Raw genomic sequence first — 26,796 nt, forward strand, 5'->3', positions numbered from 1 at the left:
GCTGTGTTATTTGACCTCCAGCCCCCTGCAGGCTGGCTTGCATTTGACCCCGGAAAAGACCTCTTGCAGGACACCTGCTGGACTGAGCCCGTGGCTTGAGAGCATCCCAGAGTCGGATCTGGGTCTTGCATCTGTGGATGCTCCGCAGTGAGATGAGGGATGGGTCCAGAGAGAGAGAGCCCGTAAGTCTGGCAGGCGCGTCGGGTCTCCCCAGCAGGGATGCTGAGGGAAGGATGGCCACATTCTCATCGGTGTCTCATTCTCATCCAGGGTCCAAAGACTCCCTTTCTGGGTTTCAATTCTTATAGCCCTCAGCAAGATTATTTGAAAAGCTTTCATTTTTTTTTCTCCCCAAACACTTACTCCAGATGGTCATCTGCATGAGTCCAGTACAGTATACATTTGCCAGATTCCTGAAAGGGACACCTGAAGGCTATGTGCAATTCAGTTCTGTAAGCAGCACAGGAAGTTCAGCCTCACTGCTTTCTTGGGACAAAAGGGAGAATTGTGGTGACACTAAGAAATTGGACAGGAGAGAGAAAAGTGACTGCCCGAGCTTAGTCCTGCGCACTGTTGTGTCTTGGTAAATATTAGGAAAGCTGTGTTACTTAAAATGATCTACACAATCTTTATGCCAAATTGTCTAAAATTCATCCCTTAGAAATTCCTTCCATTATATAATTAAACATATTTTATTCCCAATACAGAAGCAACTTGGGACAATTAACTCAGTTTCATTCCATATCAACGACTCTGTACCAGACACTAGACCAGACCTGAGACAAGACCAGACCAGAGGGAGGGACCCTGGCCCCTGCCTCCACAGAGCGGCATCTCACTGCTATCAGCCCTGCACACCTTAGTGGAGATTAGCTGGGAGCTAGTGGTGCTGTTATCAGCCCTTCTTACCTTAATGTGAATTAATTTATCACATAACTGTCTTCTGTAATAGCTTAATGAGAACAAGGGCCCTATCATAGATTTAAGAGAATCAAAACCCAGAGATATTAAGCTTACAATTTTCTACTTAGTGGTTTCAGAATGCAGGCCAATTTTCCCACATAAATTTCCTGCTGAGAATTCTCTGGATTTTTATCTTTTGTGGGAATGCAAGAAAATGAAAGAGTTAGCTGAGGCTCATTCTCATGATAAGAACTCTAAAATGAATCATTTTCCCCTTTATTTTCCAAAACTAATTTTAGATCTTTTAAAATATATTTTTATTGAAGTAGAGTTAGTTTACAATGATGTGTCAATTTCTGGTGTACAGCACAATGCTTCAGTCATCCATGAACATACATATATTCGTTTCCATATTCTTTTTAACCATAAGTTACTACAAGATATTGAATATAGTTCCTTGTGCTATACAGTATGAACTTACTGTTTATCTATTTTATATGTATTAGTTAGTATCTGCAAATCTCGAACTCCCAATTTATCCCTTCCCACCCTCTTCTCCATGCGCCCCCGCCCGATAACCATAAGTTTATTTTCTATGTCTGTGAGTCTGTTTCTGTTTTGTAAATAGGTATTTTTCTTTCTCTTTCTGGCTTACTTCACTTAGAATGACAATCTCCAGGTCCATCCATGCTGCTGCAAATGGCATTATTTTATTATTTTTATGGCTGAATAGTATTCCATTGTATAAATACACCACAACTTCTTTATCTAGTCATCTGTCAATGGACATTTAGGCTGTTTCCGTGTCTTGGCTATTGTAAATAGTGCTGCTGTGAACATTGGGGTGCAGATGTCTTTTTGAATTAAGGTTCCCTCTGGATATATGCCCAGGAGTGGGATTGCTGGAGTAAGTCTGTTTTTAGTCTTTTGAGGAATCTCCATACTGTCTTCCACAGTGGCTGCACCGAACTACATTCCCACCAGCAGTGTAGGAGGGTTCCCTTTTCTCCACAGCCTCTCCAGCATTTATTGTTTGTGGATTTTTGAATGATGGCCATTAATTTCAGATCTTAATTTTTGCCTCCCCTATGAAGCACCCTGGAGAGCCAGACACCATGTCTGAGTCATAAATGCACTTAAATAAGTCACTGTCCTCTCTCCTCTCCCCCTCCCCAGACCCAGTCTGTTCATCACATTGCAACTGGAGTGATCTTTCCAAAACGCAAATCTGAGCACATGGCTCCCCTCTATCTCTGGGAATAAAATCCCAGTCCTTAGAAACAGCCCCAAGGGCTCCTCCTCCAGTTTCATCTCCAGCTTTGTCCACTCCATCCTGATAAGAGTCTTTGCAGGTGTTGTTCCCTATGCCTGGAAGCACCTTCCTCCCTACCTCGTTGACCCAGACTCATCCTCAGGGCAGCTCCCTCTCCTGCCTGCTCAGCTCCCAGAAGACAAGGTGTCAGTTTGTATTCATATGTGTGATTATGGAGCTAATGTGCGTTTTCCCATTTTGAAAATCAGAACCCTATAACTCTGACAGCAGGCTCCGTGCCTGGTTTTGTCCACTGTTCCCTGTGCGTGGCCAATGTCTGGCAATGAATAAATGAATGAATAGATAAATTAATGAATGAATGAGTTTAACTGCTCAATAAAGGCTCAGTGAATGGATCTGATTGAAGGAAACAAGAATTTTAACCCTGATGTGCTCTGAAACCCTAAGCTATTACAACAATACGCAAAGCTTAGAGAGCTTTTCATTCTAGAGTAATTTTGAGAGCCTAGGTCTGTTTATGCCTGGGAGAAAAAAAAGTTAAATTAAAGAGGAATTAAGGGGAATTAATGATTAGGATAAAATCTCTAGTAAGAATCCTCTTTAAATTGTACTCTTTCATTTTTGTGCTTAATTATTTTAATAGGGTTTGTACACACATACACACACACACACACATTCTTTCCCCGGAATGAGTGAAGCATGCCTGCAGGAAGGCTGGAAATTTGCACCGTGACCCCATAACCATCACCAGTTTCCTACTGTCCTGTTATTTCACTATGAGACAAAAGTCACTTGAAACTCACATGTAGCAAGTGATGACATGGGCCACACCATTATCATAAAAAAAAAAGTTGGTTAAGTATAGGGACCTGCCTCAGATCAATCGCTTAGCTTGACTGTTCCCAGAACCAGAAAGGAGGGGGTCCCAAAACCCATCACTTTAACATATATTATCATAGCCTGAATTCACTGGGGAGACCATTGTGGCATATGTTATTCCCCGCTCTGAGTTGCACTCTGAAATAAAAGTAGGTGTCCTGGCTACAAAACTGCTGCACGCTGGGGCCGCCCTCTTTGTGACACGTCCCTGGCGGTGCAGGCTGGGATCCAGTGGGGTCAAATTAAACTACCCCTCACCTACTTTCTACGTCTGGCCTGTCAGATACTTGCAGTTTTATTTTTCATCGCTTACTTCACATATGTCTTTTCATCTTTTTTGAATAAACAGGCAATCTTTTCGGTGGACTCCTTTGGCTCCTGCTGTGTGTTTCATCCATCTCATAGAGATCTGTGTGGGTTCACTTAGAGAGGGAGCCCAAATAATTAATAAACCCCCTTCCCTGAATTGTGCCCACAGCACTGGTACTTCTGAAAGACACTGAAAATAAACAAAACAAAAGCAGCTAGAAATGTGTCAATTTCACAGCGGGCCATGAAAATCACCCTCCCTGCCCGACAGAAAACTACTAGTAAATAGGTAATGAGGAGCTGGAATTTGTTTCAAATGTGGTCCAGGCATCATTCATAATTGAAGGTTGAAATCTAGAAATTGTGAGAATTAAAGACACTGGATTGAAGGAGTATTTGCTCAAAACCTACACAATGCTGAGAGGCCCCCAGCTCGTGGGCATCCGTGCTGTCTCTGCACGTGGGTCCTCATTCGACTCCAAAGGGCCTTTGCGGATGTCAGGGTCCCCCAGGCAGGAAAGGCTCGGGAGAATTTGCAGCCCGGGAGAAGGTGTGGAGCTTGACTTGATTAACTAGCACGCAGGCGTCTGCCCTGGGCAGCTTCCTTCAGGCCATGCTTTTGGCTCTGTTATTCCCCAGTGAGCAGGCAACGCTCCGTCGCAGCCTCCTGCCTGCCTTTCCCAGCAGTCCCAGAGAGGCTCCCCGACTTCTGCCTGGAGGGCCGGAGCACTTGCTTCCCTCCCGAGGCCAACCAGACAAGGAAGACCTGTGACCCTGAACGTTCCCCTTAGCAGATGCCCTTCCGTCACCCACGAAACCCTCAAACCCAGTGTAGAAAAGTATGTCCTTCCCTAAAAGCTGCAGGAAAAAAGATGAATAAATTTGATTTTGCAGAAGTGTAACACTCCTACATAACTCAACCAAGCCTTGGAACAAACAACCAGAAATAAAGTGGAGGCCAGAATTCAGGGAAGTGTAGAAGGGAGATGTCCGAAATAACAGGGGGCATGCCAGGGCTCCCTGAAGACCAGGGAGGGAACAGAAGGCTGGGAGAGGGACCTTAGGAATGTGTTTCAAGGCTCTGAGAGCCACAGGAGCAATGGTACGTGCTTGGGGGAGGGTCCCCATGGCAGGTGACAAACACCAGAACCAGAGGACAGCCACCATCTTCAGCCCTCCCTGAACCCCTGTGTCGGTCTGCTCAGGCTGCAGGAACACAGAACCACAGACCGAGTGGCTTACACAAGGGAAATATATTTTCTCACAGCTCTGGAGGCTGGAAGTTCAAGATCAAGGTGTCAGCAAGGTCGGTTCTTTCTAAGAGCCTTTGGGAAAGGATCTGTCCCGGGCCTCTCTCCTTGCTTGTAGCCGGCCGTCTTCTTCCTGTGACTTCACATGGTCTTTTCTGTGTCCATATCCAACCTTCCTCTTCTCCTAAGGACGCCAGTCATTTTGGATCAGGGCCCACGTAATGAGTTCATTTTAACTGAGTGTCCTCTTTAAAGACTGTATCTCTGATACAGTCACATTCTGAGGACTTCAACATATGAATTTAGGGGGAGACACAGTTCAGCCCACTGTTCCGGAAGACAGCCTTCTTTCTGGGAAGTCTACCACTCAGTCTTTTGAAGAGTCATGTTCCTGGGAAGGCTACCTTTAACGTTACAGGGAGAATTGGTATCTTGACGAAATGCTGTTGCGTAATTTTGCCCTTTTTATTCTCAAGAATTTTACCTTTCAGTCCTCTAGGGTGGAAAAGGTCTATCTAGAAGATCAAAAGTGTTTTTCATTGTTATTTAGTTAGTTTTTCTACCCCTTCTCTTGGCCATGCTAGGAAATTAGAATGGACACATTTCTAGAAGTTTCCATTTTGTTTATTTCAGGGTCTTCCAGCATCATCACAAAAGGATGGAATTCTTCTCAATGCCCCTTGAAAAGTCACAGCACCTAGAACTGAACACAACACTCCCCAGTGGGATCTACCGGCCCTTGTGTGTAGGGAATTTCACGGCTTTTGTTCCAAGCTCTGTCCTTTGATCCATCACATCAGCTTTGATCAGCCACATCAGTCTGTTGCACGTTGCTGCTCATTGTCATCCAGGACCTGGAAGGCTTTTTAATGTGTGCCGCCGTTACCCGTGGGCGCCCCCCTCTGGAGCACTTCCGCAGAGGCATCTGTGTGTGTGTGTGTGTGTGTGTGTGTGTGTGCGCGCGCGCATGCCTGTGTGTCTGTTGTGTGTATTTTAAACTGTCACATAGATCGTTAACTTACCTTCGTGATATTTTATTTTGTTAGGTCTGTTTCATCGTTCCAACCTGTCATGAACTTTTTGGACTCTCATTCTGCCAGTCGTTGCCTTGGCAGTCATCTCTATCCCTTATTCTAGTCACTAAAGAAAATGTTAAACAGAACAACAAGGTCCTTCTGTGTAGCACAGGGAACCATATTCGATCCCTTGTAATGGCCAATAATGAAAAATATGAAAAGGAACGTATATATGTATATGTATGACTGAATCACTCTGCTGTACACCAGAAATTAACCCAACATTGTAAATCGACTATACCTCAATTTAAAAAAAGAAAAAACAGAAAAAGAAAGAAAAAAAGGAAGTGTTTAACAGGAAAGGGCCAAGGACAGATCTTTGAGGCAGTGCATCAGAGAACTGTATCTGGGTTGACACTAACCCATTAAAAAGTCCTCTGGGTTTGCTTGCTCTGTGGTTTATGAAATTTATGAAGACACATAGCCTACATTTTCCCAACTTATTCACATAGACATGTGAGAGACTCTGTGGACTCTTCTGCCTAAATCCAAATAATAATAGTAATTTGTCTACAGCTTCCTCCAAATCCACAAAGCTAAGTTTTTTGGAGGGGAAAAGCAAAGAATTCTTCCATTTAATTTGTCCACGGTTAATGTGCGCCAGCTTTTGGGTGTCAACACTGCCCCTTTTAAGCAGTTACAAATCACTTATTTAATACATCAGCTGTGAGTTTTGCATGAGAATAAAGTCAGTTTCTCCAGTGGACAGTTTCCAGAAACCATCCTCTTTCCTCTCTTGGAAATTAACACATTTTCTCAATTTCACACTCCATTCTCCTATGCAAAATTCAGCAGTTATAAGGCAAGTTTTGTTCGAATAAGCTTTGAACTAGTGACTGAAGAACTCACCAAAAAGGGGGATAAAGGACCATAGGGGAGGTCTGACCCCCACCAAGAATAAAGATCAAGACAGACAGACCCAATACCAAAAATACAGGCTTCTAGGGGCGGTATTTATTCCCTCTTATGGATTTTTTCCAAAGCCAAAACCTTGGGTAAAACAATCATTTGAAGATTAGTACAGAGGAAAAGGAGAAACTCTAAGTATTCCAAGTTTATACTCTTGAACTGAGTATTTAACCCACACCTTATCTTGACCTCACTTCTTTCCTGCGTGTTCAGTTGGTCCCACTGAAATTCGAAGTTCCTGGAGGACAGGGGTTATGTCTGTTCCTTCTTTAGGAACCTCTACCATGACTAGCACAGCACAAAACTTAGAGAATTTTGATACATACTAGTTGTCTGGACTTGAAAGAAACACTCAGTGAGAGCCAGGAAATTGATAGTAAAATCCAAATTATGTTTTTTGTGACATATGCACCTGCATCTTTTCCTTCTTTGTAGCTTGAGCACCCATCATATGGCTGGTTACAGGAGAAGCGTAATGAGTGCTTGCAGAAATGAACACGCAGTAGGCATTTGATGTTTATTGAGTGATGCGTGACTGTCAGAGATCTAGACCTGAGGGCTAATCTAGTCCAGTGGTTCTCAAACTTGAACATAGAGCAGAATCACCTGTTAAAAACAGATTGCTGATTGACACAACATTGTAAACTGACTATAACTCAATCAAAGAAAAAAATAAAATACAAACAGATGGCTGGGCTCCTCCCAGAGTTTTCTATCAGGTGGTCTAGGGTGTAGCCTGAGAATCTGCGTTTCCAACAAGTTCCTAAGTGATGCCGATGCTGCTGGATGGAGGACCACACTGGCGGAACTGCTGGTCTTGCCAATGAGTTTGAAAAGGCAACTGTTGTTGTAACACGGTGACTGCCTTTACTACTGATACGGCTTTATGTTTTCATTCCTCTGCTTGGGTATCTTATGTGGATGTGTAGAAATAGCTCACATTCTCAGAATATGATGGTTTTTATCCTTTATCTTTTCCCAGTATTCTCATTCCCGTTGACCGCTGGAAGATGCAAGAGGAGTTGGCCCCGTGGGCTGGATTGGGTGGGTGACAGCCTGGAGCTGATGCTGCTGGAGAATATAGGTTCTGGGCTTACTCAGGAAAAAGTTCAAGAGCCAGCAATAGTAAAGAGAAAGTGGATTTATTCAGGGAGACACACACTCCATAGACAGAGTGTGGGCCATCGCAGAAGCCAAGAGAGGCGGCCCCAGGGTATGGGGGTGCTAGTTTTTGTGGGCTGGGTAATTTCATATGCTACCAAATGGAAAGATTATTCCAAACTGTTTTGAGAAAGGGGCAGGGATTTCCAGGAATTGGGCCCCTGCCTACTTTTTGGCCTTTTATGGCCAGCCTGGGAACCGTCATGCCACCTGTGGGTGTGTCATGTAGCACGCTAACGGATCACAGTGAGCCTATACTGAGTGAGGCTCAAGGTCTACTGGGAGTCAACTCTTCTGCCATCTTGGGCCAAGTTGGTTCTAACCAATGTGTGTCCTATCCTCAATTGCTGTGTCATTCTTTCAATGGTTGTGCCCTGACCTCTTCCCTCCTGTCTCACTTAGACTGACTTCCCTTCCTTCAGTAAACGTGGAAGCAAAGCGTTGGTACCAACTTTGTCCTAGACAACGATGTACACAGCACACCAAGCCATGGCCAGGCCCCGTCAAGCTGCAGGTTTCGGAATGACCGTGCCATCTGTATGTTTGCAGAAAAGGAAAGGAGGGAGGGAGACAGGAATGCACATAAGTCCTAAGAAATAATCTCATTAATTCTTCTTAGAGAAAAAAACGTGGTTAGGAAATATAATTCATGGAGGACCTAATTCAGACCTTTATTATTTCTTCCCAAAATTGTTAAACTGAACACCTGCCCCCTCTTACCGTTCAATCCACTTCAAACTATCCCAAATATGTTGTCAGACTATTTCACTAAACCACAGTCCTGATAATGTCACCCCTTTGCTCAAACAGCTTTCAGTGATATTTATCTTATCACAAATGGGATTAGGCATTCCTAAAAATAAAAGCAAAGGGGAAAAAAATCCATTAAGGAAAATCTTCAAAGATTTGATATATAATAATGTAGGTGATCTTTATATTTAAAAAAAACCCAAAATGAAAAAATAAATGACAGCCTGAGGAAAAAAATAATCGTGACATATATGACAGAAGGAAGTACTTTTAAAATGTAAAGATTTTATAAATCAATAATAAAAGGATGAATGTATTACAGGAAAAAATGGGCAAGGACCCAAAAGAGAAAATATACAAACTATAGATACGGTCTTTGGAGAGCTTTAGAGAATTCAAGTTAACATCTCTTGAACGAACATTTGTGGGGTCTCTTGGACTTAGGAACAATCCAATTACCTCAGTCTTTTGACCATGACTAACTCCTGCTAAACCTCTTTTCACTGGTCTTTATACAAGAAGTACATGTACCATATGATTTCCCCAACTTCTCATCCCAAATTAGAGCCTGGAGTTTCAGTAAAATAAAGCCGATTAAAGACAAGAGCAAAGAAATCAAGGCACAATCTTCATCCCAATCCCAACAGAAACAGCCAATAAACAGGGTCCCCTGGCATAAGAAATGGAAACCATCACCTCAGGTTTAGACAGAGATCCCCTTCCAAAGATGACCATAGATCTGATGCTCCCTGCCAGCTGAAGATGGACACAAATGGTAATCCGTTCTTTTGGGAAGGAATCCCCAGGTTTGGGGTATTCTACAGGAAATTCTAAACTCCTGGACAGTGTTCCTGGAACTCAGCCAGACACTTAGATTAGGTAGGGACCCCAAATGTGAGCCTAGGGCCAAAATCCCTGAGACAGTAATTACTGTGGATGCCAGAGTGTGACAATAAATTCTAGAAAGTGGAATCATACAGACCATCACTGAGTTGAAAGTCTTTCGGTTAAGTAAAGAAAGTTAAAAGAGGCAAGATTTATACCTTCAGGCCAATCCTTGCCCAGCCAAGTTCATAGCCTATCTTTTTTTTTTTTCTTTAAAGAAATCTTTCCTTAAATTAGGAGCTTGGAATTGGCAAATACAAACTACTATGTACAGAATAAACAACAAGGTCCTACTGTATAGCACAGGGAACTACATTCAACAGCTTGTAGTAACCTATACTGAAAAAGAATATATATGTGTGTATATGTGTGTATACATACATCTGAATCACTATGTTGTACACCAGAAACTAACACAACTTTGTAAATCAACTCTACTTCAATTTTTAAAAAATATTAAAAAAGAAATCTGTCTTCAACTATGTGTAATGTACAAATCCACAAGTTAGCATGTTTGATTCCGAAAGTCAGTATGAGTCTTACAGGACAAAATAATAATTATTATTATTGTTGTTGAACATTTAGTGCTGAGATAAGGTCTTTACATACTTTGCTTCATTTCATCTTCACAGTAATTTTAATTAAGAAGATATTTTTCCTCCATTTTACTCTTGAAGAAGCTAATGCTTCACGAAATCGAGTAACTTGCCCAAAGGCGTACAATTAGTAATAATGACGTCACTAATTTTGCATTTCTTACTCTGTCATCGACAACAGATGCCTGTCTAGTTGTTTTCCAAAGTGTGTTCAACTACAAATGTGTATGACTTAAAAGTGCCTTTCTCACAACTCTTCACAGGAGCAGAAATCAGAGCAGCACCCTAACGTCTTTGGGGTGTATTAACATGGGACCAGTGTAAATGGGTTGGTCACCAGTGCTCATGCTGCAATCGGGATGTTTAGACAGATATGTAGGTAGGGTTGGTGGCTTTTATTCGTAGTTACAGTCCTCAGGGTAGAATTCTGAGAAGGCTTTCTGGCATCATATTTACATGTGGGGACTCCTGTAAAGGCTTTTCCAAGCTGTGCAATTCCAGTGAGAATACACAAGTACAACCCAAAGGGGAAAGACTGGCTCAAATTGGCAGTATTATACCTCCAGGAAAATGTAAGATGGTAAACAGGACTTTGCTGGTGTTCTTCAATGTGCTAAGGATGTCCTGATGCGTGATACCTTGAATTGTCATGTACATGTTTCCCACTAAATATGTGTAAAAGAGATGAGCTAAATTTACTCCCAGAAAGTGTCGATAGACCATTTTCATTGTTAGAATAGAATAGTCAATCGTTTAACCACCCTGGAAGATGACTCAATTTCCTTTCCTTTAAGAATAACCCTCACTGTTTCTTTCTTTCTTCTTCCTTTTGTCAGTAGTTACTTAACTGTAGAGAGAGACATTATATTTGCAAGTTCAGTCCATGGAATCCTAGACACACGAACAATATTGAAAATTTCTGGGCTTCTAACAGAATGCAAACCAAGTTTGCAAATCAAGACAGCCCAACCCATGAAATCAACCAGAACTGCCAGCCTGTCAGTAGCCAATGAATTAGCGTCGTTGAAAACAAAGTCATGCTTATAAAAGCTGCTGTTAGGGATGAGTCTAAGAACTTTGGCCTTCGAGCAGCAGTGGTGGTGCAAACCGAAAAGGCAATCACAGCTGTCATTTGTTGACCAGGGTCCGGACACTCCACCCACAGCACTGTGCTTATTCATCCTTACATCCTTGCAGTGGGTGTTGTTAAGCTAGCATCATGGGAGAGGAAACTGAGGTCCAGAGAAGTTAAGTAACATAGCCAGGGCCGGTTAGTAAGTATGAGAGACTTAAACCCATGGTCCCGCTAGATCACTACAAAGGTGCCAACTGAGACTCTCCTGTACGATTCCTCTTTCTAGAACGTATTATTATACTCTGGCATCCGTTGTAATCAGTGCCTCGGGGTTTTTGGTTCCAGCGTTACTTTTGGGGTCACTACCTAATCTAAATCCTTAACTAAATTCTGCAAAACTGGCCATGAATTTCAGAATTTTCTGCAGAACCCCAAAAGCTTACAGTCTTTCTTCCAAATAGAGAGGCAAGCTATTTGTGTATATTCTCAGTGTGCAGGGGGCATCATTTTTTATGTTAATGCTTGAATCAGGGACTTCTGTCCAAACCGCAGTTGATGGTTTCTGTTTCCTGTGCCTGAAGGCCCAGTTTATTGGTCATTTCCATCAGAGTTAGGACTTCGATTGTTCCTGGACTTCTTTGCTACTGTTTTTAATCAGCTTGGACAGTAGAGCCTTCCAGTTCTGACTTGGGGTCAGGACTTTGGAAGATACATTAGAAGAGGCTCAGAAGGAGTCCACCATGAATGAGATGTCTGAGGGCACTGGACTGTTCAGACGTCCAAGAGACCCGCCAAATAATGGATCAAAAGGTGCAGATTTGAATTCTACAAAGCTCTCAGAAGACTCTTTTTTTGCAGTTATCGCTGTACATTTAAAATAATTGATAGTTAGCCATGCCTTTCGAAAAGCAACTATCTTTTTCCTAGGTCAATATTTAACAAATCAGAATATTCTTTCTTCAAGGGAAGTTCTCGGGTTTTAAAGCCTGAAGCTCTCTTTAAGTGAAAGTATATAAAATTAAGAATATAAAGTTGTGTTATATCTCAATAGGAGTGGATCTGACTATTTCCCTGTCCGCCCCTCATCATGTCAGCTCAAGGTTGGTTGTTTTATTTGTTTTATTTTATTTCAATGGAGATACTGGGGATTGAACCCAGGCCCTCGTGTATGCTAAGCATGCGCTCTACCCTTGAGCTATTTCTCCCCTCCCTATTTTTTTAATTGAAGTACAGTTGATGTACAATGTTGTGTTAGTTTCAGGTGTACAGCATAGTGATTTAGTTATACATACATATATATTCCTTTTCAGATTCTTTTTCATTATGGGTTATTACAAGACCCTGAATATAGTTCATTGTGCTATACAATAGGATTTTGCTTATTTTATATATAGTGGTGTGTTATCTCTTATCCGAAACTCCTAATTTATCCCTCCCCCACTTTCGCCTTTGGTAACTGCAAGTTTGTTTTCTGTCTGTGAGTTCACTTGTATCATTATTTAGATTCCATGTATAAGTGATATCATTTGATATTTGTCTTTCTCTGCCTGGTTTACTTCCCTTGGTCTGATCATCTCTAGGTTCATCCATGTTGCTGCAAGTTTTCAGCCCAAGGTTTTTCGTTTTTTGCAGGGGGGAGGGGGAGAGAAGGTAATTAGGTTTATTTATTTAATTTTTTTTTTCTTCAGTGGAGGTACTGGGGATTGAACCCAGGACCTCATGCATGCTAAGCACATGCTCTACCCCTGAGCTCTACCCTCCCTGCCTCAGCTCAAGGGTTTGAGAGCCAGTTTGGAAGCTATGGCACAGCTTCTCCCCTTGTGTCCTGTGGCTGAGACACACACCTATACACACACTACCTTTATGAGGTCTTTCTAAGAGGACTCTGCTGTTTGCAAGCAGCCATGAAAAGGCCCCCTTTCGTGTCACCCACATCCTGTTTGGTTTTTCCCTCTGTAGGTAAAAACAAGGCCCTCCTGGTTATAGGTCAGAACGAAGAGCCAGGAGTAGGCACAGAACAGAGAACTGAAAAAAGACTCACTGCCTTTCAAGAAAATCAGGACTTGGAGAGTGTTCAAGGGGTTTTCTCTCAGGAGCCACCCTGGACCCTCCGTAGTGAGAAGCTGGTGTCCACACCGGGGAGGACAAGGTGGATGGAAGGGTCTTCGTTGCGCCCTCCCCTGGCCCTCTGGTGAACAGCAGAGGAGGCAGGATAGGGCAAGACAGAAAAGTTCTTGGAAGGAATGTGGGAATGATGATGATGATGATGGTGATGATGATGATGAAGGAAACGCCAAACAGTGACCGTGACCACAGCTGGGGCACCCATCCCCGTGGCTCTCCGTAAAGAGAGTGCAGGCAGGGAGGAGACTGTCCCGCTGTAGACAGTCCACGCTGGCTTTTTAAAAAATTTTCCTCAGATTCACAGACTGAAGGACAGTTAAAGAAAACTGAAGGGCTCGTATGATGTCAAGGTTAACATTTTAATTGCATAAAACACCGAGAAAGCCTACGCTCGTCATTTTTACAAGGTTACCTTTCCTGTACAATGGAAGCTTTTCATCCAACTGCATACGAGTTGGCGGCATGACACGGAGTGTGACCTGCAGAAATGGAAGCGCTCACCCTCCCCTTTTTCCGTAGAGCTCCTCCAGAAGGCACCATCAAGGAGCTAAACGGTGGCCTTTTAAACCTTTCCTCACAGATAAGAAATGCACATATATGTGTCATTTTGTAGTTTTGAATGCACAGGACCTAATTCTCCTGTAGTATGTCTGCCCCGCCCCCTACCCATGCCCAGAGCCCCCACTGACTTCAAAGAGGGGTTTGCAGGTGGAATAGCAGATAAGCGGTGGAGAATTTAGCTCTTTTGGACGATGTGATCACATAACAAAAGGCGGCTGTAACCCTGCGAGAAGGCAATGTTAAGGTTACTGTTGGAGCCTTAACTCTGAATTCCCTGAATCTAGGGCAATCCGGAGTACATGGCAATACTTCACAGTGTTTCACAATGAGCAGAAAAAAGAAAACGAAAAAGAAAACTCTTGCAAAGGATGGGGAGCCTTTCAGATCTGGGCACTGGATCTTTTTTTTTTTTTTTTTTTTGAAAAATAACTTGCCAAGGTTGAAAAGTAGCTGAAGTAAGTTTCAACATATTAAACACACTAGGGAAATAGCAGCCTTATATATAAGGTGCAGAAGGGATAAGTGTCCTTATTGGTTGATACGTGAATGCCAATTTATGTTGTCGCTTCATCAGACTCAGGAACACAAAGGAGATTGTCACGCACAAGCACAGACTTATTCATAAAAGACCCTCATTCCCACAGCCAGCCTTGAGATGGAAATGTAAATCCTCAAGAGTTGATGAAAAGCACCTGTCAATGCCTTAATTCTCAAAATGAAGATGACATTCCCTTAAAACAGGACCGATTCTCTTTTTAATTAAGAGAATATCACCACTTGTTAGCTTATACATGGTGATGCTGAAGGATACGGTCCGATGACTTGAGTACAGCACACTTGTTTTGTTCTTCCAGCCAGGAGGAAGGCAGGACCATTTGTGATCACCTAGAGTTAAAAGCTTGGATTTGCCAGGGAGAGTATATATACAGCTCAGTGGTAGAGCATGTGCTTAGCATGCATGAGGTCCTGGGTTCAATCCCCAGAACCTCCATTAAAAAAATAAGTAAATAAACAAATAAACCTAATTACCTCCCCCCACAAAACAAAACAAAAATTATGGATTTGGCTGAACGAAAGACAAAACAGAAAAACAGACAGGGGGCCCTAGTGTAAGCCCGCCACCCTACTGTGGACAGGGGCCCCTCCATCCCCTCCTTTTCCTATCTTCTAAGAGAGGAGGGAGGAGAGATGCTTGGGAAGGGAGAGTGAAGGCAGGAAGCAGAGAAATGACACCTGGAGTTGACCTGCTTTGTTCCCAGTGAAAAAGACTCCATCCTGAAGGGAGGTACAGCCAGGAGGGAAGCCTCCAGGGAAGCAGGCTACATCTTGCTTCAGGAAGAGTCTCCCTGATGCTCCATTTTTAACAATATCTCAGGAAAGGAGAGCAGGGGTTTATTACTGAGTGGCTGTCCACGTTTCCCGCTGACCTCTCTCCTCCTCCTCACTCCCTGCATCAGAGCAGAGCCTCAGCCCACAGCTGAAGCTCCGAGGACCCTCTGATAGGAAAGAAAAGGGTTGAGGAGAATCCACTCCACTCAGAGTCAAAGCCAACGTTCTTATGATGGTTTATGAGGTCCCACACCTCCTGCTTTTCCTGGCTTTCCTTTCTAACCCCGTTCCCCACTGCCTCCCCTCTCATCCCATGCACCCCAGCCTCACTCACCTCCTGACCGATCACCAAGCACACTGACCGCGCTGCTGGCCCAGCACCATGCCCTGTGCCTGGAGGGCTCCTCACCATGCGTCTGAATGCCTTGTCCCCTCACCTCTGTGGTGACACCTTTCTCATTGCCCTATCTAAAGTGCTGATGCCCCTGACACCCCCTTTTTCTCTTCTCCACTTGATTTTCCTCCTTAGCAATGATCACCATCTAACATACTCTACTCTGTTGAAATATCTCGTTTCTTATCTGTCCCCTCAGCTAGAATATTAGTTCTCCAAGGACACAAATTATTATCTGTTTTGCCTATTTCTTTATCCCTAGAACAGTGCCTGGAACATAGTAGGCATTCAGATATTTATTAAATGAATGCATAAATCCCCAGAAGTACAAATCCATCCCTTCCCATCCATCTCCTTAAGACTGTGGACTCAGAGTGAACCCAGGAGGTGATGAGCAAGCGGTCTTGTTAGGACAAGCTAATGAATACTTAGCCTTCGTGTTAATTGACCCTAAATGTGTTAGAAGGAATGTCAGAGAAATCTCGCCTGGTTTCTTTGGTATTGCTGCAGAAATAGAATTTGGACAACTTCAGTTCTCCAAGAAAAGCACCTTACAGTGAGAATTAACGATGGAACCGGCCTCCAGATGAATGCGGAGGAGGTTTCCTGGCGATAGAGATTGTGAAACAGGTGTTAGGTGTTTTCTGACCGAAACCCCATGGGAGAAATTCCCACTGGGTAAGTGAGTTTAGTCTGGCTCCTTTAGAGAGATCTCCGGAGTTCCTCTCCGGCTGTGATATTCCAGGATGCTCTACCCACGTGGTCACGTGGTCCACGCAGTTCCGATCGTTCCATTGTGTGCCACGGTGTTCTGCAGATAGTCACACCCGGGGACTGGAGCTCTCCTGACTGCAGGTCCCCAGGCTGCTTCGCCCAGTTTCTCCTGGCTGTGCTTTGAATCACAGCACTGCCGGTGGGTAGGATCCCAGCAGAGCTGGCTGACTGGCCTATCTTGAAGAGATTTACTATTCAGCAGTAATGCCAAGAGGAAGAAATCTGTTTACCGTAATTGAGGAAGCAGGCCACCTCGTATTTCTTTTGAAAGTCCTGACTTCATTAATAGGACCTCCAGGCAACTTCTCCAAGCTAGATGTAGGCCTTGGTTAAAGCAAGATGCTACATTTCCCTGCGGTAGCGATAAAAGACCTTAGGAGAAGAAACTAAAGAGTCTAAAGAGAGTTGAGTTCGTTCCAGGCATATCGGAGAGAGGGCACATTCTTGCTGGGGAGTCCAAGGAAGAGGGTGAAAGAGATGTTTTTATTTGTTTGCATGTCAATTTTGTTGTTATCATTTTCCTAATAATCAGATCTTGTTGTGTGGCTATTGCTGTTTCTGAGTCCAGTTGACAAGATGTGGAATTCGTAGGAATGTTCATTGCAACTGTCAAAACTTGGAAGTTTTATTCCTATATAAAAAACAAAACAGAAGAAAAGCTTATTGGAACTAGAAAGTTGGAAGCTGAATTAATCATGACTTTGTTTTATAGGATACATAAAACAAACTGTAGCAAAGACATTAGAAAGATTTGAGGCTCTGAAGAAAAAAAAAAAGATTATTCCAAATAGGTCTCTAGAAATGCACCATATTAAGCCCAAATGATGACAATCAGCCTTCTGAACTTTAAAGTAGGCAACTTTTTAAAACATCTTTTGACCATGAAACCACAGCAGTGATAACCTTCCAAAAGATGGTCCAGATCAAACTTTGGGTGATCAAAAAAATAATAATAAAATAAAATAACAAAACTCCAAACCTCTGTGGTCTTAAGTACAATTCTTCACTGTTTTGTACCATTTCCGTGGCTGAGATTTATGGTACTGTTGGTTTGAGCCTCCTGCTCTGCAGCCACGGCGAGAAAGCTTTGTGTTTCCCAGTCATCACTGACTGGGGATAGCTGTGTACAGGTTAGGACTTTGGAGGGAGGCTCACTGTTCTAATTGTGTAAACCATCTGGAAGAGTCTTCTTTCCATTTGGTAATGTTTCCACAGTGATTTACGATGCTAATTTTTTCCAGAGCTGCATACAGACCTAGGTCACTTTGAGAAGGACTTTCCCGGCTTGACTTGCAACTAGACGTTGCACAGGTCCTTAAGCCATCGGAGCAAGTTAACCACCGGGTTTTTTTTACAAGGGTTGTAAGAGGTTGAGTGTGGCACGTAGTAAGTACTCAGTGAATGCTCAGTAAGCTTTCTGATTGTGTTAGTTGGTGTTTTCAGGCTGATTACTCTGTATTGTTGGAAAAATAAATGCTCACTAGCTCATGGACAGTTTCCATTCTCCTCCATCCCTCCGGGAGGCCGCCTCCCTGTACCAACAGCCTCTCATCATAGCTCCCGGAGCAATGCAACCCTGCTTTCCTAGGAGAGCACCTTCCCTTTATCCCTCTTTATTCCATTCCTCTTTCTCCTTCCATTTCCCCCACCTAACCTCATAGATCTCTTAACTTCCGTCCAGGTTGGAGCCTCCAGTAGCAGGAAGAGTGGTGGGTTAGGGAGAAAGGAACAGAACGAGAGATCAGTTTGGGTGGTCCTACATTGTGGATGACTGTGCTAGGCGCTTTACATGCACTGTCATTTTAGCTTTATGACATCCACGTGGAGGCCCTCATTTTTCTAATTTTATAGACCGAAGACCTAAGATTGGGTGAACCAATTCGCCCCACATTTGTTACTTCTTCCTTCGGCTGTGCTTGTCCTGTGAGGAAGCCCTGCCACTTAAGGTGGGAGAAGTTGGTTGAGAGCAGACTGAGGAGGACCTCCCTGAATTCATGTTCTGTTTAACCCTGTATTAATAATAATAATAGTGGTAACAATGCAAGTTAACAGCAGTGAGGGTAGTAATGGTAGCAACAATAATAATAGTGGAAACTTTAGATGTCTCTTGATCTGTTGACAGGGTTCAATATTCAATTTTCTATCTTTTCAATATTCCTGTTTTAGATGTTCAAGCAGTACCAATCAGGTCCCTGAGTTTATGGGCCTGAATTTATCTTGTAGCCAGGGACCCTCTGGGCACCAGTAGGAATACAGTGTTTTGATTTCCATTTTTAACGCTACCATTAACAAGGCGACTGTGATCTTATTTGGGGCTTCCTTTCACATTTTTCCCCGTGGATCCAGGGACTCAGATAAGAAGATCTGATGACAAAGGGTTGTAACCTCAGGCCTGTGGCTGAGACACCTGGAAACAGAGCTAGCCCCGAGGCCCCACGGGGCTCCCGGCCAGCGCCCGCTGGTTGTGGTGTGAGTCACACCACAGTGGTACAGGGAGAATCCGGGGTGGGAGCTGGGGTGGGAAGCACCAAACAGTTCCCACATCTGCAGAGTTCGCTGTGTTCTATTCCATGAAGACTTAAGACCTGGGAGCAACTAAGTCAGTCCAGCACACAGTGCTCTGTGTATGGTACCATCTTAAGAAAGGCTTTCCCTTTCTTAATCACCTTCCCAAGTTTGGATCCGCATACTTTCCAAGAATATATTTCTAAGACAGACAGCCGTGTCCTCCACCCCACTGCTCCATTTTGCTGTGGCTGAAGGAAGAGGAAATGTCTCAATGGACTTTCAGAGGAGAAACAAATTTTATTAACTGCTTATTAGAAAAAGAGGAGAAACTTACTAATGTGGATATGAGTCTTTTCAAATATCCATTCTCTGTTTAAATTCTTTCACGTGAAAAGGGAGGGGCAAAACCAGAGGGTACCCGTGCCAGCACGGCCCAAGATTATGAAAGGTTCCGGCTGACATGGGATTGTCTCCATCTGAGTGGGACGCCTCTGAAATCCTCCCAAGGGAGAAATCAGGGCTAAGCAAGATGTTCTATTTCAGAGCAGGAATTTCCCCTTATGAAAGTTCCCCTTCCTCCGCAGGAAGCCATCCTTTAGGCTAGAAGGAAGTAGATGTCACCAAGGTACTCCACCTGTCCTTGAATGCACTGGGGTGACAGCAGTTTCTGGAGGGCCCCCTAATTCAGTAGCATGGAAGAGTGACTCCCAGTCAGCCGGACCTAGAAACTGGCCGCCCACGTGGCCGGCACTCACTGGTGGTTTGTGAAAAGTCAGCATACACCCAGAGGAAGTGGCAGCCCTTCCTAATGAGAATTTCCCCTTCTTTAATATTCCAGAGTTGCTTGGGAGCAACACTGCCTGGGACACAGCAGGCACTCAGTAAATATGTGTTGCCTGAACAAATAAAGATGTATACCCAGCTCAGTTTTTGTACCAATGATATTTTTCAGGTTTAATAATTTACGATCCAAAGCTAAGCGATAATAAATTACCACTGGGATTTTTTTTCACTTGCTTGTATTAGCATCGGTAAAATCGCTCTTTAAAAAGAAAGCTTTGGAGGCCTAATTATTTCACCCATTTAATCACACTTGGACAAGGAAATTAACCATTAGATTAGAACTGCCTTGGAATTCAAAGCCAATGGAAGACTCCTCTTGGTATAAGTGGTTATTGGTTCAAGATAGATCCAAAATATCCAGACAAGCGATCCTACCTTTTCCTCTATGTGCCCTTGAGCAAATCACTTGAGGTCTCAGTTTCCTTATTTCTCAAGAGTGATGTTGAGCTTGATGAGTTCCAAGGACCCGGCCAACCCTGATTCGTATGCATTTGGCAGAATCCTGGTCGAAGAATCCTCAAATTACAAGTCACACTTTCACTGTGGGTGGCGCCTTCAAGACTTCACCCTTCATCTTCCCTTTCTCGTCAAACCCAGCTCTCACACCAGCAGGAACACCTTTCTCTCTTGGCACTTACAGTGGGTTTTCTCTCTCTTTTCCTATCCAGTTGCTGTCCCATGGTTTGCATATCCCTCTAGAGCAATCTATGTCCATATATGTCAACAATTTTGCAGGCTCTCTGTCTATGCCACCCAACTTTTAGATTTTTGAGGGTAAGAATATGCCTGTTTGGCTGTGGCATCATAGACACCCAGCACAGTGCCTGGAACACAGTAGAAACCAGAGCTGCTCACATAGGGACCAGCCACCTCCTGCATCAGAAGCTCATCTAAAAGGTGCCAGCTCCTCATTCCCTGGAGATCTGTGTCCTCAAAATCCATGTGTGTAGGAGGGTTGGGGGGAAGATGAGGGGGCCTGGAATCAGCATTTTAACAAGCACCTTAGGTAAGTCCTCTGCACCCTGAAGTTTGACAGCCTTTGCAGGATACAGTCAATAATTATGAATGCTGAATGAGTATTTCTAATGAAAAGGAAAGCTTACCCTTTCCCCCAACAAAGGTCTTCAACTCACAAGGGCAACAGCAAGGAGAAAAGACACAGGGGGGAAAAAAACGCCTGCACTTAAACCAGTAGTTAGCAAGTGTTCCCTGCAAAGTAACCTGTCTGCTCTCAGGAAAAAGCAAATCCAGGCTCTGTTCCTCTAAGGTTAGTGTAACCATATACTGAACAGGCAAGACTCGTACAATTTGATTTTGATCCCACTGGCACTTTAAATTTGTTGACTAAGGCTGGTTCTTCCCCTGCTCCCAAATGACAACTCAAGGAGGTCCCACAGCTCCTGCGGGCTCTCCTAGTGATACAGACACCACTCCACTTCAATAAAGAAACATACAGACGGAGGTAATAGTCAAAACTCCAGCTTGATTTGAAGTTTTGGCCCGCCTCATCTTCCACATCCTCTCTCTCAACCCAAAGGAGAGCAGAAAGCCTACATTTGGGAAATGGAGTCGACCAGTTCTCCCTCTCTGTTCCTCGCCTTGAGTTCTGGCTCCTTCTCCTCTGTCTTGAGTTTCTGACCCCTTCAGAGATGAGGAAAATGGGCACAGTCTGACTGGCACTCAGCCAGCTGGCCTCATGCTCACTGGACTGGAGGATACTAACAGTTGACGGTTTCTGAGAGTGATTTTGTGTTTTTTTGGAAACCTGCCAATCCTGGCCTCTCAAATATAGACCCCTTGGTGTGAGTGGTGCTCTGTCTCTACAGAGGTATGCTGAGATCTGTTCGCTCCTCCACGGGGCTCCGTCAGGCAGGATCTAGGATGGTCCACGCCAGCGCTCTCTTGTGCATGTGGCCTCACCAGGCCCTGCCCCTGGGAAATCCTCACTCAACCCTGAAGTGCCAGCCACTAGGGCCACCATCTCTCGTTCGCTTCCTTTTTGGGTCAGCTAACCAGCCTGCCTCTCCCTTTTTGCATATTCCAAGCAAAAGCCTGACATGAGTCTGATGGGTCCCCCAATTCAGGGACATAAGCTTTCTGTGTCACTCCATGGAAGCCCTTCTTTCTTGACATCAGGTGAAGGGGAAAAGAGCCCCTACCCCCTGGAGGGAGTGGGACTCATGGAGCACCAATAGCTCTTTCCAAAAATGCTATTTAAAATCATATGCCTTTATAACATAGATGAAGAGTTAAGAGGTGTCCACTTAATTCTCAGACAACCTCTTTAAAAATCTGCACCTTGGTCCAGCAACGCACCGCAGTGCCTGCCACCTGCCACCACTGGATCACCTTAGGCCCCCATTACAGAATGAGATGGCACTAGAATATTTAAACATGACTTTAAGTGAAGCTCAGAGAGTAACTGAGCTCGCTCAGAATGTCTCCCTGTGGGAGAGAGAGCCTTTAAGTCTTCCTAACTGGGACATCATTGCATAGCTGAGAATTGTCAAGACCTTACCTGAGACAACAAAAACCATCAAAGAGCCAGAGTTCCCTCAAACACCTGTGGCCCACCTTTGAACTTCCACATCTCTGTCTAAGGGCTTACCTCTCTCCATCAACAGACACCATCCAGGGCTGTGTATTTCAGAGAAAACCAGTTGCCCTTCCCTCAATCTGTAGCCTGACCCCCCAGCAGAAGTTCTTAGCCTTGAAGAGGTATCTATGGATGGGCTTCAGAGGGGTCTGAAATCCCCTGAAAAGTTATGCTAAATTTACAAATAGAAGCATGTCTCTCGGAAAAGGGTAGATATTTTTTATCAGAATCTAAAGGAGGTTCATGATCAAACAAGGCGTATCTCAGCCTTCAAGTCTCAACTTGATCTCAACAAAGACAACACTGCATGGCTAACAAGCGTAAAAGAGGCTTACGTACCATAACCAGGTATTTCTTTGGCACCAGTGATGTGCTAAGTGGGAGCAAAAGCGGCTGCACCAAAAGATGTGCTGGGTTTTGAGAGAAGTACAGGGTTGTGACAGAGAAGGATGGGGGGAAAGGCCATTTCAGGAAGTGGGACAAGCATGCGCCAAGGCAGGGACGCAAAAAGCCAAGCGTGTGTGGGAAATGACACGCAGGCGGTCTGAGGGGAGTGGAGGTGACACGTGGGAGAATGGCGGAGCCCACGCCAGGAAGTGGGGTTGGGACTAGATTGTGAATGGCTTTAACGTAAAGGGTGAGGATTTCTTTTGCAGACGTAGGGAAATGGTGGAAATCACTCCATAAGAAGAAATGTTAACATACTGCACTGTATCATGATTGGGCATTTGCATGTCTGTTTTCCCAGGTGGAACATGAATGGACTTTGGGAAAACAGAATCAGAGTCTAGTTCATGTTCATACTTCCTGCACATCCCCTAGCACGTGGTAGGGGCTTCTCAGAGAAAGGAGGGAAGGTGGGGAGAAAGAAAGGAGGAGGACACAGAGGGAGAAGGAGGAGAGGCAGGTGGGGGGAGTGGGAGGGGTGCTTTAAAAATAGGCGTATTGGAAGAGAAAATAGGAGATGATTGCGTAGGTCCAGGCAAGCGGCAATGAGGGCGTTCACGAAGGGAGAGAGTAACATATTTACAAGGTGCTTTGTTGCCATAAAATTTTTTTGGATGTGTTAGGTAATTACCATTTTAAATATATTTTTAGTGAAGTATGGTTTGTTTACAATGTTGTGTCAATTTCTTGTGTACAGCACAATACTTCAGTCACATAGGAACGTACATACATTCCTTCTCATATTCTTTTCCACCATAAGTTACTACAAGATATTGAATATGGTTCCCTGTGCTATACAGTATGAACGTGTTGTTTATCTATTTTATATATATAGTAGTTAGTATGTTGCCATAAAATTTGAATTCACATTTTCCTCTAAACAGCTTTTCTATAACCTGTTTAGGATTTGTCTTTAATGATTTCACTCACGGGAAGTAGAAAGGACCTGTAAGTGTTGTTTTACCAACAGCATTAGTGAATTTGTGCTCAACCATCCTACACTTCTGCCCAGTTCCCGTGATGAACGGAGCACGCATTTGCTGACGGCGAGGCTTAGAGAGCAGCCATGGAGTGAGGACGCAGTAACTGACCCGGGAGCCCCCGCATCTCCACTGCGATGCTGCCAGCTCCCTTAGCAGGGCAGCGCTTGTTATGCCTGGCTGGCTTTCACATCCTGCTAGCCCGGACGTACTAAGAACCTGACCTTCAGCTCAAACCCTCTTAATCCATATGCTTTGTGATGTTTCCTCCCCAGATTGGGTGGAATCTGGGTCAGCCTGGGTTGTGATGACATTTTTCACTCTTCTAAGATTATGATTTAATCTGTCCATCTCAGACCCACCTGAAGCTCTTTGCTGTTTTTCCAGATAACCTTTCAGGGCATTCTAAGCTTGTCATTTCGTCTTTGACCACATTTTATACACGTATTTCATGTTGGATTTCTACAGCACACTTTCAGATCCTGAATCCTTAAATATTAATTCACTTCCTTTAGGAACTTTGTATCTCATAAACAGAATTATTCCACAGGATTCTAAAACATGATTCCAGATGTGTCAGGATGGCTACCTTTGCCCATGCTGTTATAAAGAAGGAACATAGGAATTTGCCGTATTTTTTTATATAAATGCATGACATTCTCCAAAGTTAACAGAAGATCCTCATATGCTCAGAAGTCACATAACTTGCATGTAGTCACCTAGAAACATGAGCAGTGGATCTTTTTACCCTCAAGAATTCTGCCGTTAAATCTCCTCTTTTGTGAGCCAAGCCAGAGCAAGCACATGACACAGTTAGGGTAAAAAGAATTAGATGAAACCAACACGTGGCAAATCAAATTACAATTCCCTGCAATTATTATTCCTCAATTATCGAGTGAACATCTACTATATGCAAGTTGCTGAGAGGAGACAGGAAGATTAAGAGAAAAAAAAAAAAAAGAACTGACTAAAACATAGTTCCCTTCCGTAGGAAGCTATTTGGTAAAAGAGGCCACAGGTACATGTTTTTCACTGATGTGCAGGGCACCCCATGAATGTCCCCTTATCGGCGTGCAAAGGACAGCAATTTATCCTGGCTGCTGTGGGCACCAGCCCTACCTCACAGGGCGGCTGCTACTCAGCTCCAGTTTCCCTACGGGAGCAAGAGTCATGTGGCCAGAACTTCTGGATAATTTTAAGAAAAATGGACAATGCATATTTTATGTAAACTCTTCCAATCTTATTAACCAATTCAAACTTTTGAAAAGCTCTGTTTCTCTTTTTTTTTTTACTGAAGTATAGTCAATTTACAATGTTGTATTAATTTCTAGTGGTTCAGTTATACATATACATATGTATATATATATAAAATTCCTTTTCATATTCTTTTTCATTATAGGTTACTAAAAGATATTGAATATAGTTCCCTGTGCCATACAGTAGAAACTTGTTGTTTATTTATTTTGTATCTAGTAGTTAGTATCTGCAAATCCCAAACTCCCATTTTATCCTTCCCCCACTTTCCCCTCTGGTAACCCTGGTTTGTTTTCTGTTTTTGTGAGTCTGTTTCTGTTTTCTAAATAAGTCCACTTGTATCATTTTTTAGATTTCACATATAAATGATATCATATGGTATTTGTCTTTTTTGGTCTGACTTACTTCACTTAGTATTGTAATCTCTAGGTTCATCCATGTTACTGCAAATGGTGTGATTTCATTCTTTTTTATGGCTGAGTAGTATTCCATTGTATATATATCTACCACATCTGCTTTATTCAATCATCTGTCAATGGACATTTAGGTTGCTTCATGTCTTTGCTATTGTAAATAGTGCTAAAAGCCCTCTTTCTGTGTGTGTGTGGGAGTGGGGCACCCCATCTTTATCTCTGTCCAGACATGTACCACCAGCTTCTACCTCTGAACTAGAAGTGAGTGTTCTCAGAGGGGGTTAGAATGAGTCTGGAAAGGTGGGCTGCAGCCAGTGCAGTCATTCTCCAATATGGGCTGAGCACTATCATTTCATTCTCTGATGAATGGAAACTATCATACATTCTCCTTTTTACTTTTTAATTAGTGGTATCATGCCATCTATGTCTTAGAAAATTAACTCTGCTGGCAGAAGGGCACTTGACACATGACTTGAGAACATTTGTTGAAATAATGAATGAGAGAAAGAGGGAGCAGGGAAAGTAAGAGTTTAAGAGGCCAGTTAATAGGCTCTTTCTATGATCCAGACAAGGCATAATGAGGTTAAACTTAGGAAGATGAAAATGAGAAGAAAATAATATATACAGAAACTGCCTGAGAGGTAGAGTGATGCCTTTGTGGAGATCACAGATGATGTTCACCAAATTTTTCTGACTGTCCCCTTCTCTGGGACTTGAGAGTATGTCATTTGCATTTTGGGGGGTGCTCTGTAACTAGTGTTGGCCGGTGAGTTGTGAGAGAGAGTGATGGGGTTACTTCTGAGCCAGTGCATTTAATTCCCAGCCTAAAAAGCTCTCTGTCCTTCTCATACCATCCTGTTCAAGATAGTGACCGGGTACCTAAGTGACTACTCAGCTAAGACCCCCTGCCAACTTGTGATGGCATGAAAAGAAGTAAACTTTGTTGGGTTAAGCCAATGAGATTTGAGGGCTGCTTGTTACCACAATATAACATATCTATTCTGACTGCTACATTTTTGTTTGCCTGTTTTGTCCATACTACATTAATGAAGTAAAAAGAATGCCACTTTCCTTCCCATAGCAAGATCAACCAGCCTGGCAGAAATCCGTGAGAGATCTGTAAAAGCATTTGTACCCACATGGGTGATATGACCACATTACCTTCTACCCCGTTTGATATTCCAGCATCTGTTGCTTTTTAAGAAGTTTCCCAGGATCCTTCTTTTGATGACTCTTTCCTTCCAGTAGGGTTAGCATGAGTGTAATGAATTATTTCACTAAAACTATTTGTTGTCTTCTTGTTTCACTTATTACAGATGAAAGTCTAAAATAAACTATGTGAATTGCATGGCTAATTTGCACATGAATACAAAATAACCGAATGACTCATGTAATATATCAATTATCCTGCTAAAGAATTCTACTGTGGAGCTGGAAAGAGGAAATAAGAATGAGAATAGCAGTAATATTTCTGATGTAATAGGAGGAACTTTTAAATGGTAAACAT

The 26,796-nt window shown here is 43.3% G+C and overlaps 1 protein-coding gene and 1 long non-coding RNA gene across 5 annotated transcripts in view; one reads left to right on the forward strand and one right to left on the reverse strand.

The window, feature by feature from the left end:
- Positions 1-26,796, forward strand: part of POU6F2 (POU class 6 homeobox 2) — a 424,404-nt gene that overhangs the window by 277,434 nt on the left and 120,174 nt on the right. The window lies entirely within an intron of this gene.
- On the reverse strand, positions 16,713-19,547 carry LOC140697589 (uncharacterized). Its single transcript, XR_012074740.1, has 2 exons — positions 19,091-19,547; positions 16,713-16,879 (listed from the first exon to the last, which is right to left on the reverse strand). It is a non-coding gene; the product is annotated as an uncharacterized lncRNA (long non-coding RNA).

The sequence above is a fragment of the Vicugna pacos genome, chromosome 7 (assembly GCF_048564905.1).
Source record: "Vicugna pacos chromosome 7, VicPac4, whole genome shotgun sequence".
Classification (NCBI taxonomy): domain Eukaryota; kingdom Metazoa; phylum Chordata; class Mammalia; order Artiodactyla; family Camelidae; genus Vicugna; species Vicugna pacos.